Below are 6,889 nucleotides of genomic sequence, written 5' to 3'. Positions count from 1 at the left end.
AGCCGGCCTCGCGGGCCCCTGATCCGCCCACCTGGCGGCTCTGCCCCAGGAATCGGCTGGGGCTAGCGACTCCCCCTTCCCCCCAATCCCCAACAATGTGCGGAAACCCCCGGCCTTCTCTGCGCGCAGCCTCCGCTCCACACCGCAGCGCCTCCCCGGTAAGTTAGAGGCGGCAGCCACCACTGAAAATCGCCCTAATGGGAACTCCGGGGAAGGACCCGGGTCACGGTAGAGGTAACCCCATCCCCTTATTTCCCTCCACCCACCTGAACCCACGGATGGAAGTAGTCGTGGAACGCATGGAGGTAGACGCCGAAAGAGGAAGCTAATTTCCCTGGACCAGGAAGCCCATCAGCCCTTTGACACTCGAGTCTCCTCTCTCGCAGGAACCCCCATGTTGCAGGACGCTGACAGCCCCCCTTCCCCCACTCCCCGCAACTCCCAGCCTCCCCCATTTCCCAGCCGCAGATTCCCGGGACACTGACATTGAATGCGCCGCCTACAATTTCATGTGGTGCATAAAGGGGTTGACCGCGCTGGTCAAAACCACCTGTTGTTTAAGAGTATGGGGGGAGGGTTTTTTTTTCTTACTGATCTGCACCATGATTTTTCCCCCACACTCCCTTACCCAATTTCAGGACGAAAACGCAAACTCTATCTTCTATACGGAAAATCTGCCCAATGAAAAAATGTACAGGCAAGATTGCTAAGTAATATAGTCTTCTGGGATGCTTTATCAATACCAGCTATTCTACAAGCACCCAAATTAAACAATTGCTCTGTCCCAGCAGCCAGGAAAAGACCCAAGTACGTGAATAGAACAATTAATAGACTGGTTGGTTTCTTCTTACATAGCAACCCTTAAGAAAGTAGGCACCTCCTTTTACCCCATTTCCATTTCCAAGGCAGAATGGACATTTGTCCAAAATTGTTCTCATGGGCTTTATCTGCTTCCCCCCAGCTAACCTGGCAAACTCCTACACATTTGCAATTCCAGTACTGTTTTGGGGTTTCCCCTCTCAGAAGACTACCTTAAATCCTTTTTTAGCCCTTAGGAGATGGCTCCAACACCAGCCTTAGTGAACCTAGATCAAGACAAAAATCTAGGGTGGGACCTTCTTCCTAAATAGTGGGTGGGAAAGTTCCGGGAGAGTTCCTAGGGAAAAGGCAGAGGCTGAGTTTAGAAATTTGCTAAAAATTTCGAATACCTTGCAAGCCATTGGGTACTATCCTTGAGGTAGGATCAGCTCTTAAATGTATTTAAATGCTCCGTGAAGCAAGTACTAAGGACACAGACCTCCTGTGGTGGGCCTTAACCTGCAAGTGCTTCCAAAGCGCACCTCTATCCTTCTTGTACCACGGGCACCCAGACCCCAAGCTTAAGCATCCCTGAATTGTTCCATCTCTACCCAGTATCAAGGAACCTTTCAACCTGAGACTTTGGACTCAGATGAACTAAGAATACTACTCTTCCTGTGTCAACGTAAAGAAGTAACTGCTACTTTTTTTTTTAATCATCAGTTAGATACAACTATAGGGTATTATGAGAATTAGATAACATACTTAAAGCAGCAAGAACAATGCCACACACTTTATAAGTACTCAACCAAGGTAGCTGTTATATACCATTACTACGCTTCATTGCCCCGAAAGCAAAGGGGCCGGGAATAGCAACAAGGTTTGGAAATGGGATATAACCCCACAACTTGAGTCTCCCTACTTTCCCTCTTCACTTGCTTAATTGTAACACTTTTGTCTACTCTGTGCCTGCTTTCTGATAGGGTGAACTGGATAGTTCTACGTGAAGTCAAGTGATTCACATACACACTAAAGTCTGAGGGGCACTAGTCTGAAAACCACTATGTAATACTGCTTAGGTCACTTTAAAAAAATAACTGTAGCATGTAAACCTTAAGTCTAGTCACCTCACCTCAGTCAACCTAACTCAAGTTAACATTTACACTTATCAAGCCCCCAGTAAGGCACCAGGCGAATCATCAATCAATCAGCCAACTTCTGTGAATGCTGGACCCTGAAAGTCTCAAAGCATCAAGCTTATTCCCTGACTTCAAGGTGTTCACAAAGCATAGCAGAGGGGACCTGGCATGGACACGAATCACATAAACCATTTCAAATGAAATATAATTGAAATTTAGAGAAATGAGAGAGCACTTGGGCTAGGTGTCTATATAGAGCCACCACCACCTTGACCTTCCACTGACTACTAAACTCTTCAGGCCAAAGTTTGACATTCTAGATGGGCTTCCAGAATGAGTTCCCACACTTAGACTCCACATAGTTACAAGTCAGCCATGTCCTGGTGGCAATAGGGAATAAGTAGATTTTTCTGGGCAGTGCAGGGCAATGGTAAGGGACTTAGAACGATACAGACAGATCTGGGCTCAAATCCTGTGTCTACAACTCACTAGGCATGTGACGCTGAGCTTCCTAATCTTAGAATCCCAGTTCTCCGTCTATCTATTGGAACATTGGTACCTACTTTTTAAGATTCTAGAAAAAATATCTGCAACCCCTCTAGAGGGTCCTGTGGAAATGGTAATTGTATTACATTGTTTGTTAGCTACAATGCAGGTTGGGTTGTATCATTCCTTGAAGGCATATTTCAAAAGTAGCCTTTTCTGTGAAGCCTCTGCAGGCTCCAGACCAGTGTAATTTCCCTTCCCTGTGCGCCCACAGCGCTTGCTTGAACCTCTATTTTGACACTTACCATGGTGCGCTGCCCTTTATTGCTACACTTTTGCTTTACTGCTGTGTTTTTATTCATCTCAGTGTCCACGCCTAGCATAGAGCCTGGTTAAATGTTGAAAGAATGAGTTTTAAAGTATTGTATTGATTCTGATTTCAGTATAACTTGTATTGACTAAAGGCTCTAGAACCCACATGAACCCTTTTGCTCATAAACAGTTTATATTAAAATGAATGAGTATGTACATGTATCTGCTTAAGCCTTGGTTTCTCAGTGCTGGGCTTCTTCTTTAAGACCGCTGCCTTCTTGCTTTGTTTTGCATTTGATTTCAGTTGATCCTGCCTAGTAATAGTGAAAGTAAAGTGTAAATTCTAAACCAAAACCACCAGCATTCTCGGTCCACCCTATGCACATCTGCTCCCCAGACCATTTCTGAGCTTTGTGGGAAGGATCCCGAGCTAACAAAGTATTGTTGCTGTTAACACTGTTGCAGCCATTAGTACTTTCTGAATTAAGAGCTGCAAGATAAAACCACCGTTGGCAATAATTCTGAAATCCTTAACTCTATGCCATCAAAAATGCTAGGGCAAGGAGAATTCAACCTCCCTTAGAAAATGTTCTGTGAGACAGTTTCCCAAGAGGTGGCGTGGTGCTGAGAACCTAAAAATAGGATACTACAAAACTTTAGGTCAAATTCTTCTAAAATCAGACATTGATATTATATACTCTTCCCTCCCCCTGCAAAAGACACACACACACACACACACACACACACACACACACACACACACTAGAAGTAGTTGGTCCCACTAACTTGTGAGATATTCTTTAGAAATAATAATAATAATGAGTAAGCACTTATTATGTACACATGTGTGCTAAGTATGTTCTAGCTGTATATATCTTGTTTAATCACCATAGGCAGTGCTATTCTCTCCTATCGACAGAGGAGAAAACCGAGGCACATAATAATCAAGTATCTAGCCAAAGGTCATGTGACCAATGAGTGAAAGAGTTAGAATTTGGACCCAGGTAACTCTAATTTTAGAGTTCTCATGCTTAACTACTACTCAATCACATGGCAAAGGTATATTTATTTTTAAATCGAATCCATCAAGTATATTCAGTAAGGTGCATGATTTTTTTCAGTAGTTTTTCAAATTGCATTCATTCATACTTTTCCCAATAGAGTGGTCACACCCTAAGTGTGCCTTCATAATGTGATTTTACAGCTCAGCTTTAACTGAAAAGCATTTTATGACTAAAAACAAACTTCTTAATGAAAGATCATGAACTGTCTGTGGCTCTGACTTTAGGCAACATGAAGTATACCAGGCAGAAAGCTTTGTTCTTAGAATTATTGTTTATATGGTCTAATGATAAATAAGTCACATTATAGATATATGCAGTATAAGTTTGAAATAAAAAATGAGCTTGACATTCTCAGCAAATACCACTGCTATCACTGTATTACTAAATAATATTTGCTTGCTGCCATTAAGCATGCACAGTTACTGAATTAAGAACTTTCATGTATTATTAAACTCATTAATTAAATCTACAAATGACTGGCTCTAGCTCTGAACTGAATTATTCTAATGATAATGAAATACTCTTAAGGGACTTAGAACTTGCTTATTTATTAAAAAGAAAATACATCTCCCAAGGAAGGTAACCCATTTTTCACAGGACTCAAAATTTCCATCCATTTCTTAACACCATATCATATTGTGCATAATGTATCATAGAACATTTCAGATCTACTTTAACATTGACTCGCTTCAAATTTCAGTGACATCAGCCCTGACAAAGCACATAATTTCAACTCTAAGGAATTGCCGTTTTCCTTTGACTAAGAAACTTCTCTTTTTCTGAGGCATATAGGTCGACGATGGCTCAAGAAACCTTATCATAGTAGTGAAATTGAAGATGCTATTGTTACTCACATGACTCACTTTGGAAAAGTATCATGGACGGTGCTTTGTATACTTAGAAAATGCTATCACCATGCCCAGAGGTTCCCTTCTTAAAGATACCACCCCATAGTGACACAAGATGCATTTTCTGGAGCCCTTTTGGAGTTCATTTATTAATTTCCTAAATTTACTCACATTGTTTACCTCTGGGGGGGGGGCAACCAAGAAGAAGGCCTGGTTTGCCTTCTCAGTATCAATGACTGATCAGTAATGGTCACTTTTATTGGTATTTGTGAAAAGATCATAAACTGGGATTAATGAGACCTGGATTCCAGGTGTGGCTCTGCCATTGACTAACATTGGGACTTAGGACAAGTCTCTTAAGATCTTTGGATCCTCAGTCTCCGTATCTGAAATGAAGGGGTTTAAATGGGCGATTTCTTAGGACTCGTTCAGTGCTAAGACTTTCCACATCAATCTGAAAATGATCCATATTGATCTTTCCTAGATTTCAATCAGTAATGGATATAATCACCTACATGTAATCAAAGAAGTAGGAAGGCACCCATTCCTGCTATCTATGGGAAATCTGTCTAACGCAGGGCAGACTAGTCAGGCAACATCTTCCCAAAGCACCTTGGTCTTCCGCCTTCCATTGCCAGGGAGATGGAGCCATTCCTCCACTGAGACATTTCCAAGCAGCTTCCGTAGAGCTCTACCTTTTGAACACCCTGAGAAATAGGGGTCCTGTGGTCAAATTCATTTGGGGAATGCTATACCCTCTTAGAGATCCACAGTGCATATTAACATGCTTAGTGCTCTGAGAAGTCCTGCGTTAAAAATACTTGTTCACGCCCTGGCCATTTTGGCTCAGTGGCTGCCATTAAGCATGCACAGTTACTGAATTAAGAACTTTCATGTATTATTAAACTCATTAATTAAATCTACAAATGACTGGCTCTAGCCATGAACTGAATTATTCTAATGATAATGAAATACTCTTAAGGGACTTCGAACTTGCTTATTTATTAAAAAAATAAATTAAAATACATCTCCCAAGGAAGGTAACTCATTTTTCACAGGACTCAAAATTTCCAGCCGTTTCTTAACACCATATCATATTGTGCATAATGTATCATAGAACATTTCAGATCCACTTTAACATTGACTCGCTTCAAATTTCAGTGGCATCAGCCCTGACAAAGCACATAATTTCAACTCTAAGGAATTGCCTTTTTCCTTTGACTAAGAAACTTCTCTTTTTCTGAGGCATATAGGTCGACGATGGCTCAAGAAACCTTATCATAGTAGTGAAATTGAAGATGCTATTGTTACTCACATGACTCACTTTGGAAAAGTATCATGGACGGTGCTTTGTATACTTAGAAAATGCTATCACCATGCCCAGAGGTTCCCTTCTTAAAGATACCACCCCATAGTGACACAAGATGCATTTTCTGGAGCCCTTTTGGAGTTCATTTATTAATTTCCTAAATTTACTCACATTGTTTACCTCTGGGGGGGGGGCAACCAAGAAGAAGGCCTGGTTTGCCTTCTCAGTATCAATGACTGATCAGTAATGGTCACTTTTATTGGTATTTGTGAAAAGATCATAAACTGGGATTAATGAGACCTGGATTCCAGGTGTGGCTCTGCCATTGACTAACATTGGGACTTAGGACAAGTCTCTTAAGATCTTTGGATCCTCAGTCTCCGTATCTGAAATGAAGGGGTTTAAATGGGCGATTTCTTAGGACTCGTTCAGTGCTAAGACTTTCCACATCAATCTGAAAATGATCCATATTGATCTTTCCTAGATTTCAATCAGTAATGGATATAATCACCTACATGTAATCAAAGAAGTAGGAAGGCACCCATTCCTGCTATCTATGGGAAATCTGTCTAACGCAGGGCAGACTAGTCAGGCAACATCTTCCCAAAGCACCTTGGTCTTCCGCCTTCCATTGTCAGGGAGATAGAGCCATTCCTCTACTGAGACATTTCCAAGCAGCTTCCGTAGAGCTCTACCTTTTGAACACCCTGAGAAATAGGGGTCCTGTGGTCAAATTCATTTGGGGAATGCTATACCCTCTTAGAGATCCACAGTGCATATTAACATTAGTGCTCTGAGAAGTCCTGCGTTAAAAATACTTGTTCACGCCCTGGCCATTTTGGCTCAGTGAATGCAGTGATGGCGAACTTATGAAACGTGTGTCAGAGGTGACATGCGAACTCATTTTTTTGGTTGATTTTTCTTTGTTAAATG

The 6,889-nt window shown here is 41.7% G+C and overlaps 1 long non-coding RNA gene across 1 annotated transcript in view; it reads left to right on the top strand.

Moving 5' to 3' along the window:
* Positions 1-8: 8 nt before the first annotated feature.
* Positions 9-6,889, top strand: part of LOC102248611 — a 17,453-nt gene continuing 10,572 nt past the window's right edge. Inside the window, exon 1 of the long non-coding RNA XR_001361539.1 lies at positions 9-234. This is a non-coding gene — a long non-coding RNA (uncharacterized LOC102248611). The remainder of the gene's footprint in view (positions 235-6,889) is intronic.

The sequence above is a fragment of the Myotis brandtii genome, unplaced genomic scaffold (assembly GCF_000412655.1).
Source record: "Myotis brandtii unplaced genomic scaffold, ASM41265v1 scaffold177, whole genome shotgun sequence".
Lineage (NCBI taxonomy): Eukaryota > Metazoa > Chordata > Mammalia > Chiroptera > Vespertilionidae > Myotis > Myotis brandtii.
The sequence above is the reverse complement of the archived record's forward strand: the minus strand, read 5'-3'. Positions and strand labels throughout refer to the sequence as shown.